The following is a 12,996-nucleotide window of genomic DNA, read 5'->3' as shown; positions in this document are numbered from 1 at the left end:
AGTACTAGTACAAGTACTGTAAGGTTATGAATGTCCACCCACTTGTGGAGGGGGCGGGGCATTCAGGTTTGATATTGATTAAAGAATTGTTCAAGAATTCAAACATGACACGCTGCATAAGTGTGGGTAAGTTTGAATCATATTTTTAAGAGAAGAATGGGGCACCAGCCGGATAATCGGCAATTTAACAACTCTATAATCAGATATCTAGATTAATTAATTAATTAATTAGAAATTAATTTGATCGTTGATCTAAAGGTTTGAGAACGTAACCGTGACATTGACCCCTTCTCTGGAAATGAAGGAACACTTAACCAAATGTGGGTTATGAAGATTTAATGACCAAAGAATTAAACAGATAAATATGAATCAGGAATATGCAAATGAGTTGATAACAGATGGAAAACACTAGACATGATGGTTCTAGATCTATCTAGGTGTGTGTTAGAGTTAAGTCTAAGATGAAATTCAGCCTGTGAAGTGCATCATACGAACGGAACCAGAAGCTGTGATCCTGAGGAGACGGGCCTGCGTGGGGTCCAAGGGCCTGCGTGGGGTCCAAGGGCCTGCTTGGGGTCCAAGGGCCTGCGTGGGGTCCAAGGGCCTGCGTGGGGTCCAAGGGCCTGCGTGGAGTCCAAGGGCCTGCTTGGAGTCCAAGGGCCTGCGTGGGGTCCAAGGGCCTGCGTGGGGTCCAAGGGCCTACGTGGGGTCCAAGGGCCTGCGTGGGGTCCAAGGGCCTGCGTGGGGTCCAAGGGCCTGCGTGGAGTCCAAGGGCCTGCGTGGGGTCCAAGGGCCTGCTCTGGAGCTCGGCTCTGACGTTGTCTGGCCAAAGAAGGACTGGGTCAGGTTCTGCGATCTGCGTTCTCCTTGGCTCTGAGGCGTTCTCCTTGGCTCTGAGGCGTTCTCCTTGGCTCTGAGGCGTTCCCGAATGAAAAGGCCGTCGTGCTGCTCCACAGATGTGGCTGGTCTAAAAGGCTGTGGACTTGAAAAAGTTGCAAAAGGTCCTTGCTTGATTTTGCGTGATGCAGCATCAATCACGTTTTTAAAAACGGGCACAGGTTTCTTAGTTCCGGGAGGGAACATTAGCTTCTCTTGGAAAAGTCTTTGTCCTTTAGCATAGCATCGCTCACGCTAACTAGGCCCGAGGCCTGCTCCCAAGGCCTCATGGACCTTGCTGGTGGGACCCTGGATGGAGGGTCGAGCTTCGAAAGAAACTCGGATGGAACTCGCTTTGGAGCTCGGATGGTACTGGTCTGTAACTCCTGCTCTTTCCTTTTGTCTTTCCCCGCGGGGGTTTTGGCGCCGTGGCTTCAGCCAATCAGCACGCACGCTGGGGTCAGAGCTGATAAGGAGACGAGATCTGGCTTTAGGCCACAAGAGTTACACAAAAGGTAAAATTGTCCACAAAACAAGTTATGAAACAGTTAAAATGACAAGTTAAACACGATATCACAATATGTACATGTAAAGTCATCTGGTGGACACATTTTTGCAATCTGAATGTCTACTAAAATCACTAAAAGCGCAAAGTTTTTCAGCGTTTTAGCGTTTGTCTTGGAGAGATTGTTACTCTCTGTAATCCAAAAGGAGTCGTTTGATGAAAAGTTATTTTCAAAGTTCAGAGCGTCTCTGTTGTCACTATTACATCCTCTTTCTTCTGAGGGGTGTAAAACTCCACACGGGCAGTAGATAACACCTAGCCCGCATTCCTGTCACCATGGCAACAGGGGTAGGACATCTGCATATCCTACAATTACATTGGTAATAAAACTTCAAATGTGGTGTTATCAGCCCTGTGAGTACACCACTGTCACTTTTACGTAATACGTCATACTTGTAATAGGTTTACATTTATATGTGTAAGATATGACCCATTTCAGCAGGTTATATTTGAACTAATGGTAGTTTTTGATTGCACATAATAAAAACATCACTTTATTTCCCCTGGTCTGTGTTAAACTTCACCTGAAGAAAACACAATACATTAAAACAATTTATCTTGGACGGAGAAAATAATGAGTTATTTATTTGCAGAAGGCATGAGCCGTGAAATCACGGCGTATCATTCCAAATGCAACTTTTTGTGTAGCTAAAGGTTAGCTTGTGTTAGCTTGTGTTAGCTTGTGTTAGCTTGTGTTAACTGTAATAGCTGATTTACACTTCATATTGAATGTGTGAAAACGTGAGGACATAAAACACGTGGATCGTGGTCTCGTCTCGTCCACTTTCTTCTGCTTGTGTTTAGTTTTCGTCACATGTTCTTCTGAGGCTCGTTCACGAGGATTGCGTGCGCGCTCGGTGCGCGTACACCGTTCACCGTGAGATCAAAAAAATAATTTTTAAGGATTTTAGAAACAATCAAATTCCTTCTATTTTATTCTTAGACTAAAAATAATTTAGCATTTTGGGTAATTTTCGAGGCCGAACTCTTGAAATGGTCCGACCGTGAGGCTGCAGTCCCGCGTAGTGGCCACTACTCAGTTTGGATGGCGGGCAGAGCCTTATGCAGATAATATAATAGATCCATGAAAGAAAAGTGCTCCTGAAGCAGACATGCTCCGTGTCGATGTTCTCGGGGCAAAAACTAATGCTAGAGCCAATCCTACTTCAAACACACATACAAAACAGAAGCTTAAATACTCTGTGGCCACTTCATAGACGCAAAAACAATCAATAACAATCAGCTGACGGGAACAGGGACTTTCTTTTGACAAGGCAAGTGGTGTCACAGAGTATTGTATGCAATAAACTATGGCCAGTGTATATTTAGAGGAGTTCTGAGCCTCAGTATTTCACTTCAGCCACAGCAGCTTGGAGGACGGCCCACAGAGGGAGTCATCAGTGCAGGTGTGGGAGCAGAGCACGCTCACATTCATGTGCTTTTTTGTGTAGTTTGGGTTTAGTTTGCTCTTTTTTTGCAAAACATGCAAACCACATGGCATCGGACCCCAGCTTGGACACGACAAAAGCTTTGGATCATGGACAAGTGGAGAAGGTAAGACTGTTATATCATATTAGAAGGGAAGAACAAAAAAGAAAAGGGAAGTTTATGAATGAACTCATTGTGGAGTTGGAAGTGTCTGAGGGAGCACATATCACACCACCGGCATTTTTAAAGGCGACTCAGGAGGTTTGCGGCTCTGAGACCGTCTGCAGGATAATTGTCTTTATTTTATTCATTAAGATTTGTTTTATTTATTATTACTACAAGACATAAAATAAAACAAAACAATAGATTCATTTGCCTCATTGACTTCTATTCAAGCTTTCTCATCAGAGCCGTCCCGACTCTTTTATCAGCTTTTGTTTTGACTTAATTGCCGCCAAATTCAGATCAAATTGATGTGGATCCAGCTCATAAGCAGATACTTTGAAACGAGATAGCTGACTGTCTTGCTAAGCAGGCGCTAAAGGAGGAGATCATGTTTGAAGTAGCTCTTAGTAAAACAGAGGTGAAATCTCTAATCATAAGTCAAATTGTAACAGAGGCAGCGGCGCTGGGATGAAGGGCAGAAGGGGAGGCACATGTACCAGGTACAGAAGAAGGTAAAAACTCTGGCTGAGCAGAAGAAGCAGGTGGAGAAGACAAGATTAAGATTGGGACAAACCGGGTTAAATAAAATGTTAATGTTACTGGGGAAACATCCTTCAGGATGATGTGAATGTGGAGCTGAAAGTGTCAGTGGAGCTTGTCCTATTACGATGCAGGAGGTTTGAGGCGAAGAGGGAGGTTTTTAAGCAGGATTGTATCAGGAGCAGAGAAGAAGTGTTTAGTTTAAAAAATATATTGAAAACCACGGAATGCAATGACTTAGTAAAATTCTTAAGGGAAACAAAGCTGATAAATAGAATTTGAGGTGTAGATACATAAGTGCAGATGCTCTGACCCACACTCCAGCCCAGTAGGTGGCGGAAATGCACCTAATGTTGGTTGCCACCTGCCAAAAAACTCAAGAAGAAGAAGCATTCTTTCCCTCAGCATTTTGCTCACGGCAACACCTGCTTGGAATCAGTGGGCGTGGCCAGTGTAGGTGTGGGTGTGCTGCAGCTGTGCTGCATGGTGCAGCACACAAACATTTTGGAAATTTAACATTGTTTAAAAGCTTGTTTTTATTTCGTTTTTCTGTTGCATTAGTTTGTTCCATTTCCAGTATTGCTTACTGGGTGTGGATGTTTTGTTTAGAGAAAATATTGCAAAACCACATGGCATCGGAACCGAGCATGGACCACAAAGGCTTTGGATCAAGGACAACAAAACAATAAGGTGAATAAAGTAAGATGCTGTAAATAAGATTAAGAGTGAGAACAAAAAAGAGGAGGAACATTGACATTGAAAGCGTTCACCGGTTTTAGAACCTGGCCAATAAATCTCAGTGGATGATCTGATCTTTTGTTTTTCAAATGGACCAGCAGTTTCAGGAGCCGCGGCACGGCCATATAGCCTCATGGCTAACTCTGACCCTAACTCTGACCCTAACTCTGACCCTAACTCTGACCCTAACTCTGACCCCAACTCTGACCCTAACTCTGACCCGGTGCGGTCAAATAGCGCAGCAGTTTCAGGAGCCGCGGCACAAAATCACATGGCAGTTTTGCGGCTCTGTAGACACTTCTAAATTAAACATAACACAAATACAATATATATATATATATATATATATATATATATATATATATATATATATATATATATATATATATCAGAACAAGACCAGTGAGAACACACAAGATCAAAATGAATTAAATACAAAAGAAGGAAGAAAACGTTAGGGCACACAAATTCCAAAATAAATGTCCCCTTTTGTCCAAATGATCTCAAATGTGTCCATTTCCGAATGAAGTCCAAATATGAGTTTTTCCATTTGTCTGCTGTCTGTAAGAGTCAGTCCAGTGACTCTATGGGGTGTGGCAGCCCCGAGCAGACAGAGAGAGGGGGATTATGGGGTGTGGCAGCCCCGAGCAGACAGAGAGGGATTATGGGATGTGGCAGCCCCGAGCAGACAGAGAGAGGGGGATTATGTGGCAGCCCTCTATAGTGGACAGTGACTGTGTGACCTCTTTCCAAAAGTGTTTGACTAGAGAGCAGTGCCAGGTTGCATGGATATATGCGTCTACATCTTTCTGAGTGCAATGTGTGCAAATCTGATGTGAACCCCATGTTAGCTCATCTGTTACCGACGTAATGTGTTCTGTGAAGTGTTTTGTATCGTATTAATTGTAAATTGGCATTTTTGGACATAAGATAGATATTTTTACAGATTTGGGTCCAGAAGTTGGCATTAAATGTTTGTCTTTACTTTTCAGTGTTTCTCCTCCCATCATTACTGCTGAGGAGGGGAGTGTTTTTGGGGGTTTTTTGGTCAAGTTTAATTGAAGAAATGGAATCTATAGATTAATTCTGTGTTCTGCAATCTCCCACCAATCAAATAGGTAAACGGCTCTCCATTACCTTTGCCAAACATAAAAATTGGCTAAGAAGTTTGGAGGAAAATGTGACAAGGGACCAACTTCGGACTATACTAAGCAGAGTTGATGATGCTCAGTTAAATACAGTTGAGCCTAGGTTGTTGGAACTAAAATCAAAACTAGATATTTTGGAGACTAGAAAATGTAAAGGGATAGTCATTCGAGTAAGTATCCCAGTAGGAGAGTGCACAGAGCCCAGGGTACAGAGGTGCAGGTCTTGTAAAAATATTTGAGTCTGTTCGATTCCAACTCAAGATGTTTATGCAGATTTATTATTGTACTGTGTGGTACTTGGGGCACAAGTGTCCAGTGAGGTGGGGCACAAGTGTCCAGTGAGGTGGGGCACAGGTGTCCAGTGAGGTGGGGCACAGGTGTCCAGTGAGGTGGGGCACAGGTGTCCAGTGAGGTGGGGCACAGGTGTCCAGTGAGGTGGGGCACAAGTGTCCAGTGAGGTGGGGCACAGGTGTCCAGTGAGGTGGGGCACAAGTGTCCAGTGAGGTGGGGCACAGGTGTCCAGTGAGGTGGGGCACAGGTGTCCAGTGAGGTGGGGCACAGGTGTCCAGTGAGGTGGGGCACAGGTGTCCAGTGAGGTGGGGCACAGGTGTCCAGTGAGGTGGGGCACAGGTGTCCAGTGAGGTGGGGCACAGGTGTCCAGTGAGGTGGCGCCCGTGGTAGAGGGGGAGGTAACGAAGTCTTTACCTAGCCCTACTCTCGATCGGGGGGAGGGAGTCCATGTGAGCTCTACTTCCAAGGCCAAGGTTGGGAAGGCTGAACCTGGGGTGGAGATGGGTACGGTACTGGTTCCGTGCCCTACTCCCGAACAGGAGGGGCTTGTCTAGGCAGCGAGCTTGACCCCTAAGTCTGATGGGGTGCGTCAGCAGAGCACTGAGAGGTAGAAAGGCTGTCCAATCCCTCTCACTCAAGAGAAAAAAATGCAGATGGCATTCCTGCCTCCAATGTATGGATGTGGGCTCTCCACAGCCGATAGCACATAGAGTGCCTTCTGAAGTATCCCCTGTATATCCCACTCCATCAACCCCTCTTCTTTCTACAGAAGTAAATCTTATGGACGTTGACCTCCATGGATTTAAAAAAAATGGCAAAATGAAAATACAGGTTACTGCTAAAAAGTTTAAAATAATGGTATTTTTTCTAGAATTAGTGTCACATTTTGCCTGCTGTCCCCCCTAATGATTGTCCTTCAGGCCCCTCACATTAAAACAAACTAAGGAAATGGCAAAGTGAAAATTCACTCTTATTCACAATACACATTGGGACATTTTGTGTCTGCTGAACATGTTTTGGGACCAGAGTTGGGCTGATTATTTTAGGAGTATTTGCAAAGACCACCTTTCTGTATCATTTGGCTCAGTGCACTCTTGTGGTGTGGCAATTGCGTACCAGCTTCCCTGGTACACCACAGCTAGTGCATACAGACATAGATGGTAGGCTAATTGTGTTAGACTTTTTAAACCTTTGTGCTTTAGGCTTGTAAATGCTTGTGCTGCTAGAAAGGTTTTCTTTAGTTCCATATTTGCTCATCTAACAAATTGATCTATTGTTATTGGTAATTTTAACACCTACTTAAGTAGATTTTATAGTGGTGTGAATAATGTATATACAAATTATGTGAGCAGGACATATCTCTTGAATCAGTTGACTCTAATCTCACTGACAGAGGGTACTCCCGCAGAGAGGTGGTTCAGGGGCTGTTAAAGCAGTCTAGAATTGTTTAATGGTCTGTTTTTCTGAAAGTGCAGATTATGAATGGAGGAAATTGGTGTTTCAATCATAGTTTGTTACATTATGTCAAATTTGTTAAAAGGATGAAGGTTTTTTTGCAAAGTTTAATTGAAGAAACTGAATGTAGGTTTAGCCTAGATTGTTGGAACTAAAATCAAAACTCAATATTTAGAGACAAGAAAATGTAAGGGACAATCATTCAAGCAAGGTAGGCAGTAGGAGAACGCTCTACAGCCTTTTTTCTGGGTTCAGAACAGGTGAAACAGCAAAGGGTTTATATCGATGCATTGAAAGACAGCTCAGGGAACCTTGTTTCTGACACTAGTGGTTTGTTGAATATTGTTGAAAATGTCTGTACAGGGCCTGTTGTCACAAGACTTAGTCGGAAGGAGAAGAAATCTCTCGATGCTCCCTTCTCTCTGGCCGATGTCGTATGTGCTATAGGCGACCTGAACACTATTAAAAGCCCTGGTCTGTCGAGCGAGTTTTATAAGGCATTTCAATCTCAACCTGGTCCTATTTTGCTCGTCTTGTTTCTGGATATTGAACAAAACCATGCTGGAAAAGTATAGGCCAATAAGTCTACTCAATGCAGACTTCAAACGGCATGCAATAATCTGTCAGTATTTTACAGTGGGTCATATAGGTTCAGTGATAACTAGTAATCAAGCCAATAGTATTCCTGGGTGTGACATTTCGGATACCATCTTGTCTTTAAAGTTTTGTTATTCGACATATGTTTGAAACACAGGGTATTTTTAATTGTGTGGAGCATATTTCTTTTGTGAGCAGTCCTTGCAAATACAACTTTGGTGAAATATTTATTAACTGGCTCAAACTTGTGTATAGTTTTGCTCATAGTCGAATTAAGTGTAATGGGATGCTTACTGGTGAATTCCCCTTGCGGAGGTCTGTGCGGCAGGGCTGTCCATTTCCCTCCTTTCTGTACAGCTTTGTGGCAGAGCCTCTTGCGGAGCTAGTGATTGCCATTGTGACATACATGGTATAACATCAACAGGCAACATAGCAAACATTTTTCAGAGCAAGTCAGGGTTATGACGGAGGGGCATGTGCGTGAGACCCTCACCGCTGTCTGGAACCGCCACAGTCAGGGGCCTGAAAGTCCTCCACGCCTCCAAGAGTTCCCTCTCGAAGGGGGGGAGGCCTTCCAGGACCAAAACAGGGGGCAACAAACACAAATTATTAACACCAAACTTACCTAGACTATTAACAAACTCACCTATATAATCCTTCCATGGAGCATCTACCTCAACGTCTAGAAATTTCCGAATTGTTTTCAGCCTGAAGGCCTTCTTCCTTAACTCTAAATCTGCTAACTTTAAACCTCCCTGATCGTACTCACCTATCATAACCTTATGTGCAATAAAGCCCCTCTCACGATTCCACAAAAAGTGGTTTATCACTAACCTTAATTTGTTAGCATAGACCCCCGGCAGGCCGTACACGGAGAGTGCATGGTTCAACATGGACATGCACAAAGAATTTACAACTAAGACTTTACCTTTTAATGTCAGATTACGACGTCTCCAAAAATTCAAGCGCGCTGTAATTTTCTCGCACAAAGGCGACCAAAGTGCAGTACGACACGCCTCCTCGTCTCTGCCCAGGGGGACGCCGAGGACCTTGTAGGAGTCCCCGGCCTCCCGGAGCTGGACAGGGAGAGGAACAGGCGTGACGCTGCCGCAAAATTTAACCGTTTTGTCGAAATTGATTTTGGCCCCTGAAGCGAGGCCGTAAACATTGAGCACGTGGAGAGAGGCGTTCAGGCTCTCCACGTCTCGGAGGATCAGATTCGTGTCATCTGCGTACTGAAAAATTTTGACTTCCCTACCCGCAGGCGTGGTCAGTCCCCTCACCGCCGCGTCCGCCCGCAACATGGCCGCCAAAGGCTCAGCGGCGATGCTGTAGAGGAGCGACGAGAGGGGACAGCCCTGCCTGACTGATCTTTTTAAGGGGAAAGAGTCAGTTAGAAACCCGTTGCCTTTGACCTTACTGACCGCAAAGGAATAGATGAGCTGTAGCCAATTAACAAACCGTTCGCCGAAACCTAACTTACCTAATACAGTCCAGAGGAACGAATGCTCAACTCTGTCGAACGCCTTGTTAAAGTCTACGCTAACGTGAATACCACCGGTCGCGTGCATCTGCCGGAGGAGATATCTCGGAGACAAAACTGTGTCTGAGATGTCCCTACCGGGGACGCTGTAGGCCTGCGAGGGGTGTATGACGGATCCAATCACACGCTTTAACCTACCTGCTAATACCTTTGCTAAAATGTTGTAGTCTACGTTCAAAAGGCTAATGGGCCTGTAGTTGGCGAGGCTGCTCCTGTCGCCCTTCTTAAAAAGCAGAGTGACGACACTCATCGCAAAACCAATGCGCGCTTTGGCTGTCGCCCACCAATCCACCACGCTGTCGATCAGCTCCAGCTCCATGTCAAACGTGTCAAATAAAAAGTCCATTTTCCTACAAAAAGTTTCATCACAGAGGATGGAGCTGTTTAGGACCCACAGTCCTCCACTCCTCGGTGATGAAACTAACCCAAAATAAATATCTAAAGTGGAGTGATCACTCAGCCTGACCACTTGTAGGAAGCACCACTGACTCTCTGTGCCAGGTCTGAGGAGGCAAAACAGAGGTCAATGCGGGACTGCTTCAGGACGACCTGCCGCCTGGAGAAATCCTTCAGGAAGGGGTGGAGGAACCGCCACACCTCCGTCAGGTTCCTGCTGGCGGCTTCTTCCAAGAGGGCTGTCCTGGCAGTGCTGTTTTTAAAAGAGTTGTTAATGCCGATGTCTGTATTGCAAAGTGTTGTATTAAAGTCACCGATTATGATTGTAGTGTCGTTCGCAAAGTGAAATATTTTTTTGAAGAATTGCCTCCTCAGACCATCATCGTTCGGGGCGTAGATGTTAATTAGTCTGAACTTCACTGTGTCCGTGAAGTCCAGGACCAGGAAGGAGCCCTCTGGGTCGGCATGTACCAGGGTGGGGTTGGCCTAAGACACCAGGCCTCACCACCGTGGCCACACCGCGCGAGCACGCCGTGCCCAGGGCCCAAAATACAGAGCCTACTCCCATGTTCCGCACTTGTTGCACGTGGCTGACATCCCAATGCGTTTCTTGGATGCAGAGCACGTCCCACTTGGAAAAGTGTAACGCGCTCTGCAGCCGCACTGGGCTCCGCAGGCCGCCTGCGTTCCAAGAGGACAAGGAGAACGCCATTAAGAGGAGACTTTGGAGGATATAACCCATCTTTTATTTCGACTTCTTTTTGGCGCCCGCCGCATCTGACTGCCACACTCTTTTTCTGACTTCACGGGTGGAGAAATCCATGAAGTCATCATTAAAAACAGTCTTGAGCTCACCTCGTGGGGCAGAGCTGCGTGTGGAGGATGGTGGGTTGATGGAGCTTTCTGCTGGCGCTTTTGAGGTGGTTGGAATGGAGGAGGCAGAGCCGCTCTGAGCAGCAGCGCCCTCTCCGTCTCCTGCTTCCTGCGTCTTGTCCCTTTCTTTTCTTTCTTCTCCACCTGTCCCCTCTTACCACCGTTCGACTGGATCATCACCCAGCCCTGTGGTGATGTCCCCCCCTTTGGAGGTAAGATGCGGAGTCTGTCCCGCACCCATCCTCCTCCCGGGTTCAGCCTCTCCCTCCACGGGCTTAGGAGTTGGACCCTCACAAGTTTCCTCCCCGCGGTGTCAAACCTGACAGAATACGGTAAGGACTGCACCGTGTCCGTGAACCTTACCCGTACAAACCTGGTGCCGTCCGCCACGTTCGTCCCCGGCCACATTCTCCTCCTCACCTCGGAGACCGCAGAGACCCCCCAGGCGTAGAGCTTGGCCAGGATCTCCTCGTCCTCGATATAAGCCGGCAGCCCCATGAAGGACACGACCAGCTCATCCACCGAGATGTCACGGGTGTGAACCCTGACTCCTCCAATGCAGTACCCGTCCAGGAGCCGCTCCTTCGCTTTGGTGGTACTGACGGTTACTTCATATTTGTCCTTTGAGATGAGTCTGCACGCTACTATGGAGCCGCACACCTCCTGAGTCGATTTCAAAAAAGCTAGTGGAGTGATTTGTGCACCCTCCGTCAACTCCAACACCACAGTGAGTTCTTTCATGAATTTCATTCTTCTTTCTTCGTTCTTTCTATTATTTACAGATTCATTCAAACTTTGTCTTGCCTTGTTCGTTCCATTCTTTTCCATTGCCTTTGTCGTGTCCATTCCAGTGTCCGATGCCGTGTTGTCCGTCCTTTGAGCCATGCTCAAAAACAAAAAATCCACCTCCCAGTAAGTTTACTGGGAGGGGAACAAACAAAAGAACTGAAAAAAGTAAATGAAAATGATCAAAATAACGATTAAAAACTCCCAAAGCTCCAGACCATGCAGCACACCACAAATTTCACGCACCTGCACTGATTGCAATCGGGCGTGTTCAGGGTGGTATGGCCGTAAGCCCTTAAAGTATAGACTTCCCTGCCCTCCGGCGAGGGGAAGCCCCTGTTTCAGGACTGCTGCTGCTCCCTTTTTTCCCATGAAGGACGAGACTTAGACTGCAATTGTTCCTTGAACATGGAGGAATAGTCTTATACTGCCGAGGCTGTCGCTATTCCCTTTCCCCATGGAGGACCAGTATTGCGCTGTTGCTTTTCCTTTCTCATGGAAGAACAGTCTGACACAGCCCAGTTCTCACCTGAAATTACCAGTTCTCGCCATATACAACCAGGGAGGACCAGTTTTACGTGCTGCTGTTCCTTGCATCATGGAGGAATAGTCTTAGACTGCCAGACCGTCGCTGCTGTTCCCTTTGTTCCCATGGAGTACCAGTCTTAGACCGCTACTATTCCTGATCATGGAGGAACAGTCTTAGACTGCCGAGGCTGTTGCTATCCCCTTTGTTCCCATGGAAAGGACAAGTCTTAGGCTCTACTGTTCCTGTGTGTAATGGGGGTAGTTTTGCTCACAGCACCTGGTATTTCAAGGAGGTCTCCCATCCAAGTACTAACCAGGCCCAGCCCTGCCTAGCTTCCGAGTTCAGACGAGATCGGGCAGGTCCAGGGTGGTATGGCCGTGAGCGAAATGTGGGTGTCTGCTGTTGGAGTTTGGGGACTTTAGGGGCAGGTCCATGAAGGAGGTGTAGGAGGACCCAATCAAGAAGGCCAGGGACCTCATCTACCTAAAGAAAAAGCTTCAGACCAGGCCCAATACCAACATGGCCCTCTTCAGGGAGTATGTGCTACAGAGGACGGCTTCTGATGCTGCTGCTGCTGCTGCTGCTGCTGCTGCTCCTCCTCCTCCACCTGCCACTGTGTCTGCTGCTGGGCTCCTGCCTGCACCTGCTGCCACTAAGAGCAGTCTGTACCAGGCTGCCACTCTGAAGGCTCTGATGGCTCGGGGGAAAAACCCTCTCTGCCTCACAGGTGGCACACAAGATTATGTACTCTGCCAAACCATGTAAGTTCTACTGCAATGTGCTATAAAATAATGTACGGTTAATTTAAAATCCTTGCACTGGTTGTAACGGCTGTTTTAACTCACAGCTGCATTGCCTTGTGTCCCCCCTCCATCAGAGTCCAGTCGGAGGCGTCTCTTCTCTGAGTCCAGTCGGAGGCGTCTCTTCTCTGAGTCCAGTCGGAGGCGTCTCTTCTCTGAGTCCAGTCGGAGGCGTCTCTTCTCTGAGTCCAGTCGGAGGCGTCTCTTCTCTGAGTCCAGTCGGAGGCGCCTCTTCTCTGAGTCCAGTCGGAGGCGCCTCTTCTCTG

The 12,996-nt window shown here is 46.7% G+C and overlaps 1 non-coding gene across 1 annotated transcript; it reads right to left on the bottom strand.

Moving 5' to 3' along the window:
- Window positions 1-12,194: 12,194 nt before the first annotated feature.
- On the bottom strand, window positions 12,195-12,313 carry LOC140378312 (5S ribosomal RNA). Its single transcript, XR_011930164.1, has one exon. It is a non-coding gene; the product is annotated as a 5S ribosomal RNA (ribosomal RNA).
- Between the last annotated feature and the right edge of the window lie 683 nt (window positions 12,314-12,996).

The sequence above is a fragment of the Eucyclogobius newberryi genome, unplaced genomic scaffold (genome assembly GCF_026437365.1).
Source record: "Eucyclogobius newberryi isolate DKJ021-1_F unplaced genomic scaffold, fEucNew1.0.hap1 SCAF_4, whole genome shotgun sequence".
Lineage (NCBI taxonomy): Eukaryota > Metazoa > Chordata > Actinopteri > Gobiiformes > Gobiidae > Eucyclogobius > Eucyclogobius newberryi.
This window is presented reverse-complemented; position numbering and strand designations above follow the sequence as displayed.